Source organism: Anas platyrhynchos, chromosome 3, assembly GCF_047663525.1.
Source record: "Anas platyrhynchos isolate ZD024472 breed Pekin duck chromosome 3, IASCAAS_PekinDuck_T2T, whole genome shotgun sequence".
Lineage (NCBI taxonomy): Eukaryota > Metazoa > Chordata > Aves > Anseriformes > Anatidae > Anas > Anas platyrhynchos.
The window spans coordinates 107,471,472-107,493,958 of record NC_092589.1 but is presented as its reverse complement, the minus strand read 5'-3'; the positions used below and the strand labels follow the sequence as shown (position 1 = coordinate 107,493,958).

Here is a 22,487-nt window from a genome sequence, read left to right as displayed (position 1 = left end):
AGGGTAAGTCAACAATTCAAATCTGAGGAGTTCTATACCTGTGGTAGAGGAGCAGTGCAACCAACTCATTTGTATCTGGAATGGGTGTAAGTTTCATTCACCTTTAAAGACCTATAGATAACTTTTCTTTCATATTTATAGGTGACTGAGTTTTTTGTTGTTGTTATTGTTTTTTGTTTGTTTGTTTCTTTGTTTTTGTTTTGGTTTGTTTGTTTGTTTTGTTTTGTAGCACTGACCACCTATGTTTCTGAACATGCTAGATTTCATGTTTTTTAATATGAGATCCTAAGAAGAACTAAATAACTGTATTGGATTTTTTTATGAAGCTAAGTTTATGGAGCAAACAGTGGGAAACAATAAAGCTATAAATTAGTTCCATGCTTGATCAGACGGAAATCTGCATTTTTAAAGCAGATTGTTCTGCATGGGGAAGGAGACGAGGTATGAGAGAGAGAGATGGTGCAAGGTTCTCTTAGGATCTCAATAGGAAAGGCCACCCCTCAATCCACATACAGTTTACCTTTCTCAAATATATTATAAACTACAAATTATATTAATAAGCTGTTCAGGTAATAGTTTCCTTACTGGTTGGATTGTTATTTGTGTCACACCTACTAGCGCGCAGCACAGCCTGACATAGTACACTCCAGCAAGCTCCCACACAGCAGCTACTCATGCTAACATATGAGATTCTAAAGCCGTAAGAAGGCGCAATAGAGCAGACCTGGCTTGCTCAAAATGGCTAGTTCTTCAAATGCAATTTCTTCTGCAAGTCTCTCAGTACAACTTTTAACTTTAGACAGAATCATCAAGTCTTAAACAGTTTTATGAAAAAGAATTTCATGGTACAGTAATTGTAATCGATTACTATGAAATCCCAACTCACATAACCTACTAGTCATGGAATGCCTGGACTGCTAAAGAACCAATATGAACAACAAGTTAGAGCACACAACATAATGTCAATGATCCATAACACCTATATGTCACCAAAATTTACCATTTATTCTACTGCATTAACAGAAATGGGAAGTCTATGGAACATGGATCTTCGACTATATGGATCAGCTGGCTGAGCTATTCAGTCCTTCAGAAGGAACATACAAAATCTGTGGTAGCTATGGCAACACTGAAACTACTTAGGTCATGATTTGAAGAGTGACGTTTGAAAGCCTAGATGTCTTTAGCACTTCCAGCAAAAGAAAGTGTCAACCAAATAATCAGTTGAGTGAAATACAAAATTTACATTATCATTAATGGATTTAGTAGACGTTAAATATTTGGAAACTAAACAATGGAATTAGATGTTGCAAAGAACTCCTGCTGCTGACATAACTGCAGTCCATATTTGTGTTGCACTCGATAGCCATCTCCAGTTTTGACTACAGCTAATCTTTGGTATTCCTAATTCCATCCTTGCATATCCAGGTGATTCTCTAGGATAACCCCTCCTCACTTTCACTTTCCATATCTTTTTTTTTTTTAAATATATATATATTTCAGCTCAGTCTGTAGTTCCACCTCAACAAAAATGGAATCTTTCTACTCCTATTGTACTTTCTGCAATCAAAACAGAATGTTCTTGTTCTTTCAGGAGAATATCACTGAAAAATATCTCACCTCCTTGGGCTCCCTCAGGTCAGTCTTGCATGTGATCCTGCCTATCAGATACCTGAAGGAAAAAAAAAAAAAATCTTCTTTCCTGAAGTTCAAGTTGTACAAGTTGACTGCCTTCAGGATCTGTGACCTCTTCATCTAACAGTCACTGGGTTCTCTATTTCTTTATTTAGAAAACTCTGAGAACCTCCTTCTTTGCCATGCCCCATTTTTGCTTCCCCCTTACTTCCTCTTTTATTGCTTTGGATTTTGGCTTCCATTATCTGATAAACCTCACTTAAAGCCTTCCTAGATCCTGAGCAAGCTTGCTGGCAAAGATACTTCTGTCCCACTTTGCTAAGTAGGTCACAACTCGTGAGAGTAGGTCATAACAAGTGGTCACCAGATCATAGTACAGAAGGGATGGCATTCTGACACAGTAGTTCAGTCTAGACTGAAGGGTCTGGTGCATTAGCAGTGGTGACATCAAGCAGAGTACTATGGCTTGCCATGTGTTGCCACCATTGATTGCTGTACTGACTCTGGCAGCCCCACTCAGTCTCTGGCAGTGCCTCTGAACCCCCATCTGTATCAGCTGCCACAGTAACCGTTTGGTTTCTCTCTGCTCCTCCTTCTCCGTCATGCTACCTTGGATATCATTTAACCAAGAAGCCAAACATGAGCTTGCACTGCTCCCCATGAATCTTCCTGCTCACCAGCAACTGCTCATACTGTCTCAGTTCTTGGCTGCTATCCCATGAATGCATGGTTCACCACATGCTCTTTTCTTCCACACTGTGTTCCCTACAGGATTCTGAAGCCTAACACTAAACTTCATCTTTTTATTGCTAGGCACCAAAGCTGAGCAGGTTGTTTTGGTGATATAAGGAAATATTTTGCCAGCCCGTAGTCTCCAATACTATTGCATTCACACCTGGTTGAGTACTTAACATATTCTGTAGATAGTTCATGTTACTACCACTTGCTTCACTTTAAAAATCTAACTTAAATCACAGTCTGTGAAGAATGGTTACTCACTTGTTGAAGAAACCTGTTTCAACACAAAAAAGCCCTGATACTTCCTTAGCATTGAAGCACTACTGTTTAATATTTAAAGCTCTTTTTAAGAAAATACAATCACTTATCCATAAGAAAACAATTTCAGGTGTGATCTAGTTTCTTCCAGAGCTGACAACAGTACTTTATTTTGACTTAACTAACTAGAAAACATGTAATTTTGTGAACAGCTTGTAGCTTTTTCCCTGAAGAGAAAAAGGTCCCAAACATTTTTCCTGTCATTTCATCTATATGCGGATACAATGTCTCCATTATGAGTCTATCCTGCACTTTAATTTGCACTAAATATTAATCTCTGGTTTCATTAGACAGTTGAAGTCATCCAGAATTTTATAATCTACACAGAGGTTTTAATTTTGAAATAAGTAAGATTTTTTATTGTATTTTTTTCCTAAAGAGAGTAATTGCAGATTGAGTTACAGTAACTACAAGCAGCAGAAAAAAAATTGTCTTCAAGCTATGGTATGAATTTCTATTTTCTAGTTTATATTATTTAAAAAATAGTCAAATTACCAGCTAATGAATTGTAACAAAATGATAGCATTAAAAATGCAAGTGATTAAACTATAAAAAGAAAACCAAAGCAAAACAAACCCAAACAGCCAGCCAAAATTAAACCCAAACTCAACCCAACCCAACCAACCAAAATAAAAGAATGGAAAAGACCCTACAACTGAAAACATCAATTCCATAAACGTAATTGAAGACATTCACCTATACAAGATAAAATTGTAGCACCAGGACCACCACCGTACAAATAATTCAAACCAATCTTAACTCTAATTTACAGATATCCTTTCTCTCTATGAGCCCCTCCACTGAAAAAGAAATAAAAACAAAACAAAACAAAACAAAAGGTAAAAGAAATTAACAAATCCCAACAACGTTTGGGCCAAAACAAACTTTATTCTTCTTATAAAGATGTATTTAGACGCCTCTTATAATTTTAATGCTTAACTGCGGTGAGAGGTTCCAGCTGCCTCCTAGGCAGATCCCCCTGAGAATGGCTTCCTTTATACTTTGTGGAGAAAGAAATGTTTAAATTGGGCAGACTGCTGATGGTGAAGCCTATCCATAGCAGTAAATTAAGCAGTGGATGGCCTGCTCTTGGTCATGTTAATTGGCATGACCCTTTGGTACTTTCTACTGTCTCAGACTGTGGACTGTGATGGTCACAACTGTGCTGCACATTGCAAACATTGTCTGGCCAATGATAGATCCTGAATAGTGTCTGGAAGTAGTTTGGAAAGAAGTCCTAGTGGACATAGGCTAAAACCCTGCCAAGAATACTCTGTTTATAAATGTAGATGATGGCTGCTGGAGCACAGGAACACACCCAAGATGGTTTAATTTACTTAACCTACATATAACCACATTTGATGAATTAGGTGTCATGACTTCTCTCCAATGACTAAATGACATTACATAGTAGGGAATCTAAATTGCTCATAACATGTTGGCTTGAAGCACTATCAGAGTTAATATGCCTACGTAGTTACCTATAATTGGTAGTATGAGTATATCCTTACATGAGTGCCTAGTCTGTGAATGCCTAGGAACTAACTACGCATTTCTATGTTCTCTGAACATGCAGGAAATCCCTGAACTAGGCAGTCTGGGCCATATGCTCACTGACCTGAGAATACTCAAAAGGACAAGACTCATTCACCTTGGTAAGCAAAGAGCAGGTAGAGTTGAGTCACACCTATGAATCTCAGGGTATCTGTCCACTGCTTTCAGGGTCTCCCATGTAGCTGTTCTCTCTTATAATCCCTCAAAAGAACGGTAATCAAATCCTTTCTGAAATTATGAATACAGAAGGGAAGGTACTGCTGGGCCAGCTTAGTGTGACTCAGTTTTTCATATGGAAATTTATCTAAACTGAAAATCCACTACGAAGTGTGGTTACTCCACAGTTAAAATGGATCTACTAAAGCAAAGAGTGAGAAGAGCAAACCCTTATCCCAAATACTGAAGTCATTGTTCTTGCAGGGGGAAGGGAGTTGCAATCTCACTTTGCCCTCTTCTTTGGGCCCTAATCTTCCATCTCTTTTAATCCTTCACTCTGGGTAGCACAGGATGCCTTATACTCAAGCAGTCTTAATTCTCAGCAGGCTGATTACTTGAGCGATCATTTAGCAAATATGTATTACGTTCTTCCTGCTCTTCCGGAGAAAAGAGAATGAAAGTGCCCAGATAAAACCACGCTTTATTTTTTTTTTCCCCAAAACAAAACAGCAGTGAAAAACATTGTCAGTAATTTAATTATCTTTTAGGCTGACAGCTTTAGCTGTATTTAAAAATTACCAACCGAGGGCTTTGTATTAAGCCTGCCAAAAAAGGAACAGCAACTAACAGATGTGCTTTACTCTTCTTGGGCTCATCACCAGTGAGGTGCAGCTGCTGCTTTGACTATGTCTTTTGTGGCTTGCTTTGAAATGTTGTCCTTTTTTATCACTATGCACTAACTGTATTATCTTGCCTCTTTTTTTTTTTTTTTTTTTTTTTTTTTCCCCTAAAACAAATCGTTATTATTATTATTACTTGACAACATCACAGTGATGAGCTGCAAGAAGAATGCTCTATGGATGCTGGAGTAAGTTAAAATTGTGCTAGTGGTGCAGAGGACAGGTTTAGGTAATACACATATGTCTACATAATGCAGCAGACTGATGTTCATTTTTAATTAATGGGACACTTCTCAGTGAAAAGGTGGCAGTTGTTTTATAAGCTAGACAGAAATATCAGCTGGAGCACACTGAGTGTGTTTGTTCACCTTGCAAGAGAATTTAGGGTATCACATTTGTTTTATTTAATCTGTGTTTAGATGTTTAAAGAGATGGCAACACTGGGAAAATGATTTGGCTTGCAAAATTATTAAAGCAAACATTTCTCAGTTTGACATTATTCATATTTGAATAGAATGGATTAGACAGAGAATGTTCACTCTTCTAGCTCTTAGCACATTTGGTAATTACAATAGCATAAAATGCAGAAGTGAAAATGGAATAAAATATCAACATTAAAATATTTATCTTATTTTTATTTTATTTTTTTCAGGAATGCAGAGGAGGGTGTGGAGAAATGGTAGAAAAAATACTTAGGTAATATTGGAGATTTTTGCAAGGTACTGAACAGTTCCTTTCCTTCATCTTGTGGAATTATTATTTTCTTTTTTCTTGGAATGCTTTCAGAAATCTGTACACTTAACATCATCAGAAAAAGCTAGTTTTTTTTTTTTGTTTGTTTGTTTGTTTTTCTTTCTGTAAAGAATATTCTATGAATAATGAAAACAGTAATTACAATTAGCTTAGATGCTGACATCCATTGGGGTAGAATTGTTATTTGACTTTACAACCTTAGGAAACATCTACTTATCTGATTCTTAGCCAGAAAATTTAAGTCTTGTATTGAGAACTGTGTGTGACCTTGAACATTGACCACAGCTTTTAGTTAGGGAGTGAGTGTTAGGAATGAGCAAGGAGAGTCCAAGGGAGCTAGGAGCATGGAATAAGCAGAAAAAGGTTGATAAAAATGCTGAGAACATGCTGAGAAATATATTCTTCCTCTCCTCTTCCATACATATCGTCTGACACTATCTGCAGTGTAGAAGCATTGCCATGCTTCTATTTTTCAGTCTTTTCTTCTGGGTAACAGAACAAGAACTGACCCTGGGTACCAGACTAGGGCAGAGGAGGTGGAAAAAAAAAAGAAAAAAAGAAAAAAAAAGAAAAAAGAATTAGAAGATTATGCTGACAGCATGCATACATCACCTTAACTCTTCTCCCACCCACAGTATACTAGTTTACATATAGCTCAGCACTGTGTGTTTGTGTTGCTGCTACATCTTTCAGTTCACCCTTAGTTAACTTTTATTTGTTTCCAAGTTAGATTACGTAGTCTGTCCTAAGTGTTTCTTCCCCCTCCCCTCCCCTCCCCTCCCCTCCCCTCCCCTCCCCTCCCCTCCCCTCCCCTCCCCTTCCCTTCCCTTCCCTTCCCTTCCCTTCCCTTCCCTTCCCTTCCCTTCCCTTCCCTTCCCTTCCCTTCCCTTCCCTTCCCTTCCCTTCCCTTCCCTTCCCTTCCCTTTTTCTTTCCTTTTGCTTCCCATAGCATAGCACTATTCAGGTTGGAAAAGACCTCTAAGATCACCTAGTCCAACCTTTAACCTAGTGCTAAAGTCCACCACTAAACCATGCTACTAAGTTTTACAGCTATACATTTCTTGAAGTTCTCCAGGGTTGGTGACTCCACCACTTCCCTGGGCAGCCTGTTCCAATGCTGCACAACTCTCTCAGTAAAGACATTTCTCCTAATATCCAACCTGGTGCAACTTGAGGCCATCTCCCCTCCCAAGCCCCAAGTGTGAAAATGAGAAGAGCCCAATCCCCACCTCACTACAATCCCATTAAGGCAACTGTAAAGTACATCAATGTTTCCCCTAAGCCTTCTCTCTTCTCCCAAGCTCAGCAACCGCTGCTCCCTCAGCTGTTCCTCATAAGACTTGTTCTCTAAAGCCTTCACCAGTTTTGTTGCCCTTTTGTCACACCCCAGCACCTGGATGTCCTTGTAGTGAGGGGCTACGTATGTCTTCTGAAATTGGTAAGTGCAGTATGACTTCTGAGGGACTCAGGTTACTGTGTATGTTAGAGGCACACCTCATACAGAACTGAAAGGATAAAACCGTCACAAAAAAAAAGTGACAATATGCTAGAAAATACAATGTGTTCTTCCATGCTGAGGTATTTCCCACTTTTGGAGTAGGAGTGTGTCAGCTATGCAGCTTTTAGACCAAAAAAAAACCCCACAACAAAACAAAACAAAACAAAACAAAAAAACACCTCCCCCCTCCAAACAAACAAAAACAAACAAACAAACAAAAACCTCTTCTTTTGTCTGTGCCCTTGAAGTGTGTGGACCTGCTGGTATGGTGTCATATTCTGACCATGTAGTCATTGATGTTTAACCTAGAACTTGGCGGCATCAATTTCAGATCATCTTCTATTGTTCTCTTCAATAACTCCTACTGGCTACCAACCCATAATTTATTGCAGCAGCAATACTGAATTACAGTTTCATGTGTCTAACTGTTGTGGTTTAACCTCTGTGAAATGTCCATAAAATGTTCATAAAATGTCAGAGTTCTTTTACTCCATGACTTAACTTCCATCTGTTATGGTGGTTGCTCAGGATGGGAGAGGAGGTGTGTTGCATGGAGTTATTGGATGGTAAAACCAGCTCAGGTTGGGTCACTGCTGTACTTGCACTGCTTCTTATAAGGCTCATCCTCTGTTGGTTTGAGTGGTTTCTGCTACAGAACTTCCTATAACTTGCAACTCAGATCATGGGTTACAACAATTTAAAGGTATAATCTCCACCTCCTGGTCCCTTCAGATCAGACTACGGGGTATAACATTGCAATGAACTCCTTCCCTTGCCCCTGGACTGGCTAGTGGCAAGGGGTTCCTGCTATAGTATTTACAGTAACAAGCAACTCAAATCATGCATGGGTTGCAACAGTTTAAAGGCATATCATATCACTCTTCACCTCTTGTCCTTTTGGAACAGCTTATAGGGTTTAACAGTGGGCCCTCACCCCTTCTCCAGCCTGGGCTTGTCTATTGACTACAGTCTTGTAGAGGTGTACCTGCTCCTGTGAGGCTTTACCCATGAGCCATAGTCCCTTCACAGGTCTACCTGCTATGTGGTGGACTTACCTATGGCCACAGATGCTTCGAGGTGTATCTGCTCTGGCATGGACTTTTCCATTGGCCACAGACCCTTCAGAGGTCCATCCCTTCAGACACCTTCTGTGTCATGGTCTTATCCATGGACACAGACACTTTGAGGTAGTATGGAATGACCTATCCACAGACACAGACATTTTGCAAGGTGTACCTGCTGTGGCATGGACTTCTCTGTGGCTATAGATGTTTCAAGGGATACTTTGCTCCAGAATGGACTTACCTGTGGCCACAGATGTTTTAGGGTGTACATGCCCCCAGGTAGACTCATCTGCAGGTCACAGTCCCTCTCACTTGAGTCCAGTCTGGAGTCCCAGACTATCCATTACAGCAGCATAGGAACAGCAGCGATGTCCTGGCAATTGGCCAGCCAGGTGGATGGCCATAGCTGTCGTCAAAACATTCCCAGGAACAGCAAAGCAAGATGATAAGGCATAGAGCAAATGGTGAAAACAAAAGCAGCCACTGACAAGCACTGAACTCTAACATACAGTAAGGCAAACAAGCCTCACGAAGCCTGCCAATTAGCATCTAAACATCTGTAACAGATGTTTTGTAAATTTAGTCTAGCACTCCACACTGCAATCAAATCTGTTGTCATCTCAAACCTGTCATTCCCCATGTTGAGCACCAAAATAGGACTGTTGTGGGTAAGCCCTGGCAGGCAGCTCTGCACCACCCAGCTGCTCGTTCACTCTCCCCAGGTGATATGGGGGAGAGAATCAGAAAGATAAAAAAAACTCACAGGTTGAGACAAAAACAGTTTACTAGGGAAAGCTAAAGCTACGTGCACAAGCAAAGCAAGCCAAGGAGTCCATTCGCTGCTTCCCCTTGGCAGGCAGCTGTTCAGCCACTTCCAGGAAAGCAGGGTGACCCCTGCTTTCACATGTAATGGTTTCTTGGGAAGACAAACACCATCACTCTGAATGCACCCTGGGCCACGTATCCTGGCTGTGCCCCCTCCCAGCTCCTGGTGCACACCCAGCCCCCTCGCTGACAGGGCAGCACAAGGAGAAGAAAAGTCCTTGGCTCTGTGTGAGCACTGCTCTGCAACAACTAAAACATCGGTGTGTTATTGTTGCTGTTTTCTTCAAAAACCCAAAACACACCATTGTGTGAGCATCTACAAAGAAAATTAACTCTATCCCAGCCAAAAGCATGACACTAAATCATCATTCATCAGACAGAAAATGTAAGCACTTGTTAATGGCTAATTCCAGGATTACAGGAATACAGATAAATTTCTGGAATTACAATTGTGAATGTTAGTTCACTGACAATTCTCTTCAGATCACCAAGATTTGAATTTGTTTTATACAACTATGTAACATTCAAGTTTCATTCCACTGTGGATATAGCAAAAATATATCTCTTTCAGTCCTGTAAATCCCAATGTGTGCTCCATGGTAGAAACATTGTTGTGGAAGTGGGAAGTGTTCAAGACCATCTAAAATATATAGCTATCCATTTCTTATACTAAATCCTACATCATTAATTACTTAGTCGAAGTGAAAAATGCTCACTTAATAATTTATTTGACCTATTCAGTCACATTTTCTCTCTGTTGTAATACTGCAAACAGTTTTTAATTTCTCCATAAATAATTCATGAATTAATTATATATGTAACAGATGTACACACCTATAAAATGTATGAATTCATCATGTTTTTTTTTTTTTTTTTTTTTTTTTTTTTTTTATTATGACTACTCTATACTTGATCTTTGATTTTTGAAACTTGTGGTTTTGAAGCTTTTGTAATTTTGATTAGAACTTAACATTTCACATAGTGACTAGGTGAGGGCAAACCTTTCAGCTTTATCCCTCGAAAGAGTACATACAAATTATCATTAAAAAAAATAAAAAAATTAGGGAAATGGATGTGAATGGTGACAAAGATCAAAACCCTCTTCTGAAATTAAAAATAAAATAATCAGATTTTGCCTTTCTCTTTTTAATAAACTGCAACATTAGTGTTAAGTGCAAATATTTTCACTTGGTTAACATTCTCAAAAGGATTATTTTTTTACTGTCTAGAAGGATTTTAGAAAAAAATCTTTGGTAATTATATTTTTGCATAGGTGTATGCAATAGAGCAGCAAGAGAGGTTAAGCAGAAACTTAATGGGCTCCTTTATTGCTTCTGTGTCAAAACCTTTGTCAGCACATTTGCATCCAACGTCTCATTCAGTGCCTCCTTTAAAAAATACTATCTCTTTTAAGCCTACAAATTTCAGTCGCAGGAAGCATGTGTGCCGCAAAAGTGTGAATAGCAGATAGAGAAAGGAAAGGACTTGAGCCTATCTCATTTATTTGCTTTGAAATCTAGCCACCTTATTTTGCAAAAGAAGTCTCATAAAAAAGAGGTGTAGTTATTAGCAGTAAGAGATTTAAATGCTGTGCAAATACATTAATGACAATCTGTGCTAAAGTTTCTCAAATATTTTCTTTTTCTAATAATATTGTCTGCTTTTCACTTTGTACTGTTTCCTCACGTGTACCTTCCCAGCTTTCCTCCCCACCTGCAGTTCCAGTGAGGTATACGAGCTCCTCATGAGCTCTGCAGACAATAGTCCCCATACTTCCAGGATGTTAAAAATCTCTGGGTTCTGTCTCTGCTTCCTTGTCTGCTGGCATCTCTGAGCAAAACACCACCTCTGGGTATCATCTACACCCCAGCCTGACCCTAGTGGAAGGCAGGCAGCAATCAAGACATACAGATCTCCTTACCACAGATATGATCCTGGGCCTTTCCTCATGCATCTCCTAGCACTGCTGCTGCTATGTTCTGGTGTCATTGCCTTCCCCTATCTGACCCTGAGACCTCTTCAGGCACAACATTTTGCCCTCTCACAGCTTCATGGGGTCTTCCTGCACCTTCCAACTCCTCATCCTCATTCTATTTTCTCTTACAGTCTTTTCTACCTCTCTCCATTTCTACTGTATCCATACGTAATGGACTCAGTATATAACCTCATATCAGTATGAGCTGAAAAGGATCAAAATAAAAAATATAAAAGAAAGCATGAAACACACCTAATGAGATTATCTTGTAAATTATGAAGTTTTCCCCCCCCCTCTAATTATCTTTCTAACTCATTGTAGGTAGTAACAGCAATGTGGTATATACTACAGATGGATAACATCACAACAGCAACACACTTTTTTAACTGGCAAACTGGGTGTCTGGGTTTATTTAACAATCTAGCTAGCATAAACCAGGTTTCTGTTTATTATTGGAATATTTGGTGCATATGATATTTCAAGGAAGTGCAGAAGCCAAATCTCTGTGAGGAATTTGCAGATTTAAGGTATTCCTGAAAATATCATGTTATCTTGCAGAAATTTTTAAAGTGCTATTTTCATCTCTTTTTAGTATGCAGCATCCATTCACACCATAGTAATACCCTAAGCCTATTATAGCTGCATCCCTGAGATCTAAGCAGAATTTGCTTCTTTGCATGTGTAATATGTGCATTGTGCATGTGAGAGAGAAAGAGAAGACACTTTTTTTTTTTTTAATATAATGTGGAACTAATTTTTGTTTGGGTACAAACCCAATTCAGTACTCACACAGATAATTCTGCTCTCCAGGTAAGCCTTTCATGATTATATGCTACAATGGTGTTAGACATGTAAACAGCTGTTTGTTTTGCCAGGATGACTAACTGCTGAGGCTTCACACATATCTTGAACAGCCCTATTAGTCTTTCAGTCCTACTGGGACTTGAACATGATGGAAATGATAAAGCCCTGGACATCTACCACATGTAATATAAGCACTTAGAGAAGTTATTCATAGAAATGGGGGCTATGTCTATAGAAAGAGTAGGTATAGGTTTGCTCTCTGGACAGCAGCCATCTGTAATGAATAATTGTTTTTGTGTTCCTTGTAATGGCTTTAGCTCAGGCCAAAGAGCACTCTCCCAAGAAATACCTAATTTAGGTTTGCATGGGCTGGGCACGGCTCTGGTAGCAACACAGATAAATCCGCTTTATTTTTGGCAGGGAGAAAAGAGAATTCAATAGCATGTGTGCAACTGAGGGCAAGAAAAACAGACAAGGGATGGAGCCAGAAGCTCCAGACATCTCAAATAATTTTTGCATTGGATTGGGTACCTGAAAGGATGATGGAGTGCCTCAGTTGTCCTGTAGGTCTAATCATATATGCCTAAATATGGGGAAAATATACTAATTGCTGCTAGCCCCATTCACATGTAATCCTATAGAAAAAGACAGCACATATTCCTATGACTAATTGCTAAAGATACATTTAGATAAGACGTGAGTACATTTGTAGCCACCGGAGCAAATCATTAAGAGAAATGATAAGTTTTTCACTTCTTAATATCTCCAGATTAAGATATTTATGGAAAATCTGTGTGAGTCAAAGACACAGTATTGTGCTGAGCTGAAAATAAATTGGTTGAAAATGAAGGATCTGTAGTGCACAGGAGCTAAGACTACATGTCCAAATAGTGCTGTGACTCTAAATAATTTTACTACTCATAAAGAGCTGCAGAGCTATGAAATTTAGGGGTTAAAGGCATTTTTATTTACTCCAGTAAAAAAGAGATTTTTCCCCACACACTTCCTGAAGATTATAGACTGTGTTATTCCCTTTAGCAGTGCACAGGTTCATGAATGATTAATGAAGTTTTAGGTCCAAAATCACTGAGTAGTGGTATATTGCAAGTTTTACGGTGTGATCTGTTACCAGCAAATGTATCTTTTGGTGTTTCATTTGTTGGATATACTGTGCTGTGAACTGGATAATCCTTCTGATTTCCCATCTTCCCGAAATTACCAGTTAGGTGGGAGTGAAAGCAAAATTTCACTGCATAAAATTGATACTGCTGTTAAGCACCTTGTTCCTTGTTTGCATGCTTGGTAGGTGAAGAGTGGGGGGAGAGGATTTAGCTCTCATTTTCTGGCATTTTTTTTTAGTAGTAAAGTATTATTTGCATAGTTTATCATTGCAGTTTGTTCATCTGCTTTATTAATGACCTTTTAAGGAAGCTAGCAATACTCGTCTAAGTAGCTTTGCTTGGAAACCCTTGTCATGATTGAGTTTTAGAAGCTGGGAAAAAAAAGGGCAGGGAGTGGGGGTGAGTCACTGCCAGCTTTGGGATGTGAGTGATTTTGCAGCAAAGATGAATGGATGAGTACAGGGCTAAATAATTATTTTTAAAAATATATATTTATTTAATTTAGTCTATAACCCCTGCTTGTGAGAATAGAAAGTTAAATAAATTAATAAATATTCATAAATACTATTGCAGAAGTCTATTAAAAAAGTTGTTTCTTAATTGGCTAATTTTAAAAAATAGAAAAAGTGAATATAATTCTATTTAGTAGGTAGTACAGGACTGTACCTCTTCACCATGAATTCACACAACAAATGAAACAAGAATCTCATGGAAATGTAGCAATGCAGTAATAGTTTCTCTGCTAGTAATGTCTAAAGCCTGGAACATATATTGTGAAAACTCCAAAAGAAAGTAACAAAAATCTTCTCTCAGAGGAAGTGTCAGAAAACCTGACAGAAAGGTGAGTGTAAAGAGTGTAAAGTGCATGTAATAACAATATGTAAAAAAAAAAAAAAACAAAAAAAAAAAACACAAAACAAAAAACAAACAAGCAAACAAACAAACAAAAAAACGAAAACCAACAACAACAACAAAAAAAACAGTGGGGGAACAATATCAGTAGACAAACTATAAAGTTATAAAGATATCTGACTGAGACTGGCTTGAATTGCAACTTCACGTGGAGATGAGTAACTTGACTTCCCAGAAGTCCACAGTTGAGTTCCTTGGACACCTACTCTGCCCTATAATGACTGTAATCATCTGCAGAAGAGTTTGTTCTTTAAACAAGCAGTCAGACTAAAAGCCTGTACCATCTACTTACAATTCTAGGTATGGACATTTTGTCCCTAACAGTAAGACAAACACTGTATTTCAGTTTTCAGCAAGGCAGGCGGTTTTCTCTGTGATTTTTTCAGTTTCTGCTGTGATATTTCAATGTGATAGCTGCAGATTAACACAACCATTACCAATTTTAAGTAAGAATGACTGGAATAAGGATATGAGAGCAATTCATATAGGCTAAGATGAAAATGTCTTCAAAGTAATGATTTTCTTTGATTAGATTAAACAAAATATATTACGTTTTGGTTTTGAACTTTACTGGTCAAGGGCAAAGACTACATACTTCTGCTTCAGCTCATGCTTTGCTTTTAGCAGATAGAAGAGGTAAGAGGGCAAAAAGGTAGTTATCAATGGCAACACAGCAAAGTATGGTGTGAGGAGGATTTGAAAAATGTATTCACTGCAAATTAAAATGACAAAATGGACAAAGTTCAGGGGATCAGTAATGACTAAAGTACAGCAGAAGTTAATTACAATCTTTAACTGAATTAATATAAAATAAGTGATTTTTTTAGCTAAAGAAATAGATTGAATAATGTTTATAGAAAGCATGTGCAGCATATCTTGAGAAGAAATGAATGTCACTTTTAAGCTTATTATTCTACAGTGTTCTTCATCTTCTTAACCCCATTGCAACCTAACTGCAAACTATGTAGAAAACATATAGTAGAAAATTATATGGAATCTTCTATAAAAATAATCTGAAAAAAAAAACCACCCTACTACTATTACTAAAGATATATATATATATATAATATGAGACATTATACTTGTGTTTGATAACCAAAAATTATACTACCTGAAAAGAAAATGTGTATCTCAAGTACAAATTTGATCGGTGTTTTAGATAATTCCAATGAGAAAAACAGGGGAGGTGGAAGAGAAAAAAGCTGGTAAAATCTTAGTTCAAAGAGTTACGTGTTGTGGTTTAACCTGTCAGGAAGCTCAGCCTTTCAAACACAACCTTTCAAACACTCCCTCCACCCGTGAGGTGGGGAGAAAACTGAACAGAAAAATGAAAGAACTAATGGGTGGAGATAAGGACAGTTTAATAATAAAAAAGGGGGAAAAATGAAAAAGGAAAGAAAAGAAAAAAGAAAAAAAACCCCACACATTAACAATAACAACAATAGCAAAGGAATGTAAAAAACAAGCACAATGTAATTGCTCTCCATCCACCAAACAAAACCCAGTCAGTCCCCAGGCAGCATCAGCTCCCTCTGGTGAAACTCACAGTTTTATTGCAGAGCATGACATCACGTGGTATGAAATATGCCTTTGGTCAGTCTGGGTCAGCTGTCCTCATTGTGTCCTTTCACAGCTCTTTGTGCACGCCCAGCCTCCTAGCTCCTTGTGCCTCCTTACTGGTAGGAGAAACTGAAAAGGCCTTGACTTCATGTAATCTCTGCTCAGCAACAAGTAAAACATGAGTGTTATCAACATTATTCTCATCCTAAATCCAGAACGCCATACCAACTACTAAGAAGGAATTAACTGTCCCAGCTGAAATCAGGACAACAAGGTACATATAAAACCAGGAGCAAGGCTGATTTTTTTTATATGCAACTTTGGACCATAATAGTGCAAACTCCAGCACCCTGAAAAAAACATATATTCCTGTGAGCAATTACATTGCTCTCTGCAGGTACCTTAAAGGAGGCTGTAGCGAGGTGGGGGTTGGTCTGTTCTCCCACGTGCCTGGTGACAGGATGAGGGGGAATGGGCTAACGTTGTACCAGGGGAGGTTTAGGTTGGATATTAGGACAAACTTCCTTACTGAAAGGGTTGTTAGGCATTGGAATGGGCTGCCCAGGGAAGTGGTCATCCCTGGAGGTCTTTAAAAGACGTTTAGATGTACAGCTTAGTGATTTGGTTTAGTGGAGGACTGGTTAGTGTTAGGTCAGAGCTTGGACTAGGTGATCTTGGAGGTCTCTTCCAACCTAGATGATTCCGTGATTCTGTGTGATTGACATCAAATTCTACAAATATATATAAACTTTTTCTGTAATAGATACTTTCTGTGGGGAGAATCTTGCCTAAATCCTATGTAATGATGAACTAAATGGCTTTCAATAAAATTATGTTGTGCTTTGCAGATTGTCTTTACTTAGAAAGCAAAAAACAATGGCAAAATTTTGACTAAGAATTACAGAGTTTTAGGTTTTCAAAAAGCAAGCAAGCAAACAAACAAACAAAAAGAACCTTAATGCTTGTTTTGAATATAATGGTTTAACTAGAACAATATAAGATTTTATTCCTGCTTCATATTTCAAAGTTGAAGGTTAGCAAAGTAGAATCAAACTTCAGTCCAGTATAGGGAAATCCTTTTCCTAAAATGATGCAGTGCCAAGTTGATACATCAGTAACAGCAAGCTGACGGACTGAGAGGCTACTGAGATATGCTGTAAATGCTCAGTTAACCCTCAGGTGGTTTGGATCAGGCCTTTATATAGTTAATGAAAAATATGTAGTGTATTTCATGATGAAATTTGTCAATGTTTGCTCCTTATTAAAAAAAGAGACAAAAAAAAAAGTCAGGAAAAGGTCATTCACTGATAATTGTCAATAGATATTCTATACAGAATAGCATATTTCAAACTGCGTGATTCTTTACTGTACAGCTGTTCAAAAAAGGTCACTATTTTTTTCTTTTCTTGGCACAATAACGAATAAATTGTATTTTCTCACTTTTATCTTCCCCCAGGACAATCATACTCTAAAACTTCACCCTAGAAAGATTTTTTGTTTGGTAAACATCAAGGATGGAGAACTTTAATATAAAGATTTTTTTTTTTTAAAAAAAAGGAAAAAAGAAAATCAAAATAACCCCACAGAACAAAAACATGACACAAACCATGTGACTGTCATGAGGGGTGATTATTGTTATTACTATTTTATACTAAATTGCATTTTAACTAGGGCACAGCAATGTTAAGAACTGATTGAACTATGCTATCTAAAATCCTGCCTAAAATAACTAAGAACTCAAGTTTTGCTTACATACAACACAGCAGTGTAATCACATATTTTCCCTATACTGTCCATATAGATAAACATGTAATGTTTTCTGTCCTTAATGGTCCATAGTTTTCCTTGGCATTTAATTACAGACATCAAAGCACACGCAGAAATACACAAAGCATACACAGAAAGACAGATAAAGACAACTTACCTTTCTTGGCAGTCCAGGTCTAAGAAAACGTCTGCCTAGGAAAATCTATATTTTTGTCAACTTCATCATGAACCTGAATATGATGATAAAAACTGATAAAAGGGAGGCTGCTGATGGATTCCTTACGAGCTTATCACATCACATATTTAACCAAGAAGAAAGAGACATTTTTTCCTGGAGGGAATTAAATCTATATAATTTAAAACCCAGGAGACTTCTCTTAGTGTTAAGATATATGATAGCCATCACATAAGCATTTTCATGTGGGAACACTGAAGCATATGTACACAAGATATATGGAGTTCAGAAAGAGAAGACATAAAAAAGTACTCATAGAGATCAGAATACAATGACAGTGTTTGCAGTTACCTAGTTACTATTTTGATTACTGTTCTTCCAACTGTTTCAGTTTATTTTTATTAGTTTATTCCTGTTTACAAATTATTATAAAATACTAAATATCTAAATATAATATCTAAAGATACCCATTTTGTTTTAATCATACCAATTCTGAAATTTGATGAAAATAAAATTTATGACAACTGCATCCTTTGAAGTGAAACATCTGAACTTCATATTGTTTGTTAAAGTGTATCATCTAGAAATGCTAAGGCATAAGGAATAAAGTAGTTTCTTAGGAAGCAGAAGTGATAAATTCAAGCCTGCTCAGACTAAGAATACTCTGAAACTGCAGTTCACTCATTCCTGGCAAGTGTTATAAACAGTAGGACACAGTAGAACAGTAAGACCACATTTTCTACACATCATTTTATTACAGTCAACCTTATTCTACTAGGTATCTTTTCTGTGAAAAGGATCAGACAGCCTAGATTCAAAGGCTGGATGGAAGATGCTTAGCATTTCCTACTGATTTCTTAAATACCTAGTGAAAAGAAGCAGGTATTTATTTTTCCTACCTTGTTTACTCAGCTTGTACCTCCTTCTAAAATCAAATATTGAATTGCCATGCAGAATGTAAACTCTGATCTATCCTACTAGGAAGATTAAGAAAAGTTTATATACAACTGGATTCTTCAGTTCTCAGGATGGAGAGTTCTCTTGTTCACATCTTCAGGACTGTGCTTTTTTTTTTTTCTTTTTTTTTTTTTCTTTTCACTCTGGGAGTGTTTGTGTGATTTTCTGGAGGAAATGAGTTAGATACAATTGCTGGCTTTCTTCACATCTGATTTCTGATGTGCAACATGTAAACTTCCATGGCTGAACTAATCACCTTAAATCCACTTTATGATCAGTGGAGAGAAATAATCATTTCTAGGACTTGATTCATTTGGCCCACTTTGTATATTAATTTCCAAAAAAAAAATAATACTGAATTATAACTAAAATTGCCTATCTTTTTGCATTGACTATGAAGGGAGCTCCAGGTGACTTGCTCATATCTTTAGGAGACATCTGTCACCATCTGCACTGCATGCAGACATGAATATTTGATTAGATTAATCCTTTCAAATTTACCTTTGAAGTGATGGATACTATATTTGGGCAAGTGGCTAACATACTGCATTCCTAAATACTATATATCTTTTTCCCCCACTATAATTTTAACGTTTCTGCTTATAACCTTATTTACTATTCTTCCACCATAGACAGCTATGAAGGATGTGGCTCTGTCTTCTTGATGATCTCCTCATAGATATTGGCATGTTGTCGTTAATTACACTCAAAGCCCTTTCTTCTCCAAACTGAACAACTCCCATCTTCTCAGCCTGGCTCATGCAGTGCGCCAGCCCCCCACTCATTCAAGGATCACTGGTCTGTCAAGACAGCCCAGTATATTGTTAACCTTCATTGATACTAGGGTGCACTGCTGAGTCATGTTTACCTTGCAGAAGAGCTGCTCCCCAGACAGTCCATTTCTAACTGTATCATTGCACCTTCCTTCCCAAGTGCAGGACTTCATTTTTCTCCTTGCTAAATTTCAGGAGGCCCGTTCTCTCAGCCTGTCTAGGTTGCTCTGAATGACATCTTTTCCCTCAGGCATATTAACTATCTAATCTGCAAGGTACATTATTTTTGTATTTATTATACATTATCATAATCTACATATATATACTTAAATTAATCTCTCAAAACAAAGAAAGGAAGTTAGGAAGGAAAGAAACAAGGGAATGTAGACTGTATAACTGTGAAAAAAAAAGCTATTTTAAGCTAGTGAAGATTTGATCCAATTTTATCTTTGTAGTGGTATGACCAAAGTTTTTCAACACAGTTTAGCAACACATTGAGTCTGACCTAGAGATGTAGGATGCTGTTCATCTTTCTGTTCCTGACTACTATATTTCCAATTTTAACATTTTAAACATTTAATAAAAGAAAAACAAACAAACAAAAAAACATGACCTGTAAGAGTCTAGTAAAGATTTCTAGTGACAACTTTAGGGAAAAACAAACAAACAAACAAACAAAAACCAAACAACACAAAACAACAACAACAGCAACAAACCAAACCAAACCGAAACACCACCACCACCACCATCAAAAAAAAAACAAACACCACAGTCATTTCGTGGGTAAAAATCTCACCTGAAACTTCAAAAAACAAATTTAAATTCCAAGACTGAGGATAGGACTGACCCTATATATTTTATAATGGAGTCTGAATATTTGTGCTTGCTTAGGCAATAAAATATCTAACATTCAGGTGCAGAATATTTCAGATAGTCTAGATACTTCAGGTCATGCAGATTTCCATGCTCATTGAAGAAGAATGTTGATGTCAGAATTTGCCCTGATGTCTCTACAGTTTAGCTATATAATCAGCTGGACAAACTAAAGATTCAGAAAGATACTTATTAATCCCAGTATGAAAGCTGTAAGTATTATCTATTCTGACATCTATTGTTTTCATTCTTAAATGTTTTCTCTTTGAAAAAAACTTGCAATAAATGCAGAACAACATTTTCATATCTATTTTTTTTTTTTTAAATCAATCTGATTTTCTTCTTTGAAACAAAACCTACCTAGAAATATAGGTAGAAACATAGCTTCCAGTCATTTAGCTCCTCAAATCCTTCTATTTCTCAGATTTCCTGCCAAAGTGATGTGGAGTATATAACACAGAACAAAAGTAATTGATATAATTTAACTGATGTTATTTTAGCTGATTTTTTTTTTTTTTTTTTTTTTTTTGAATCTGCACAAATTAATTTACTGTGATTAATTCTGGTAAAATGGGATGAAATGGATTAATCGTGTTTTTATTTTTTTATTTTTTATTTTTTTTCCCATAACACTTAATTTCCCTGAAGAGACCAGCTGGAGGTGAGAAAATAATTTAACATATACAAAGAAATTTTAAACATGGCTATATTATTCATTTCTCTTCCAAAGCTCTGGTGAACTGCTTTTGAAGAAAATTTAAAACAGAGGAGCCACATTTGAAAGTAGATAACCTCAAAACCTTTGGTCTTCCTTTGGATGTGAGGAACAAGGAATTTATTACTTACTCAAAGACTTAGTTCATGTATTTCTTGCAATGTAAAGACAGACAGTAATCTGAACTATAGTGAAAATGCATACAGGCTCCTGCAAAGAAGCTTAATAAAGAACTCCTCTATCATGGCCCTACCACTTGTAAACTACTGGATTTGGGACAGAAAGACAATATCTGAGAGCAACTTGCATGAGAGGTGAAATTATATATTAATCACAAACCTATTATCAACAGAACTCTGTGACATACATAGCAGCATTCACTTTTCATCCAGCAAAATATAGAACTACTTAAACTGGAAAACTCTACAGTTTGAGATAAGCTATGAGAAAAGTTGTAATAAATATCCTCAGACAGGTGTTTGGAGATTGTGACTGCGATTTGAATTTACAAGGTGGTCAGTAGCTGCAGTGCTATATTGGTAAACTAAGTGGCCTAAACCGGAAGTCTAACTTTTAAATGACTGAAGGTATTCAAGTCAGCCATAGCCACGTTCTTTTCTACCCAGATAAACAACTGCTGAACTAGGGACAACATATGCTGTGGCTAGCTTCAAAACATTGGTTAATTTGTAATTGCACTCATTGGCCATCTAGCTGCTGTCAAAGCAAATACAAAGTGGATAAGTTGTGCCAGAGCTGCCCTCAGAAGGCACAACCCACACACTGTGAAAATCAATGAAATGACAGCAAGGTGCCAAGGATACCAGAGTGATGGGTTGGTCGAGTAGTGCTCCATTTCCTGAGAATGGCCCTACTTCTCCACCTTCTCAAAAAAATCTACCTCAAGTTTTGAAAGCAGTGTAGGTAAAACTGAATTTTTCCACATCAAGAGAGAAGAACTGCTATAGTTAAAGAACAGTCTGAACAGGGATAAAAAGTCCTGACAGTGGGCAGAGAGGTGCAAGGAGGGATTTTATATATATATATATATATATATTTATATTTATTTTTATTTTTTTAAGTGACTGGAGTATCTGTCCTCGGAGGAAAGGCTGAGAGCTGGGACTGTTCAACCCGGAGAAGAGGAGGTTCAGAGGGGATCTTACCAATATCTATTGGTAAGATCTATTACCAATATATAATATAATATATCTATAATATCTATTGTGAAGGGAGGGAGCAAAGGGGAATGAAACAGACTCATTTCAGCGGAGCTTAATGCCAGGACAAGAGCTGACACAAACTGGAAAATAGGCATTTTTGTCTAGACATCAGGAAGCACTATACTGTGCAAGTGACCAAGCACTGGCACAGGGTGCTCAGACAGATTGTGGAGTCTCCTCCTGAGAGATATTTGAAAGCTGCCTAGACATGTTCTTGGGCAACCTGCTCTAGGTATCTGCTTGAGCAGGGAGGTTAGACCAGATTGCTTCCAGAGGTCCCTTCCAACCTCAACCATTCGGTGATTCTATGAAACCTAAAGGTTCAGTCTGTTCTTTAATGAGACACCTCAATAACTAGAAATACTCTCTTCAGTTACCTGCATGCATTCTGATCTACCACACTTTCACATG

At 37.4% G+C, this 22,487-nt stretch overlaps 1 long non-coding RNA gene across 1 annotated transcript; it reads left to right on the top strand.

Annotated features, from left to right (window-relative positions):
• Positions 1-2: 2 nt before the first annotated feature.
• On the top strand, positions 3-22,032 carry LOC119716333 (uncharacterized). The gene is made up of 5 exons (XR_005264184.2): positions 3-86; positions 1,595-1,638; positions 4,268-4,346; positions 5,734-5,800; positions 21,936-22,032. It is a non-coding gene; the product is annotated as an uncharacterized lncRNA (long non-coding RNA).
• The last annotated feature ends 455 nt before the right edge of the window (positions 22,033-22,487 follow it).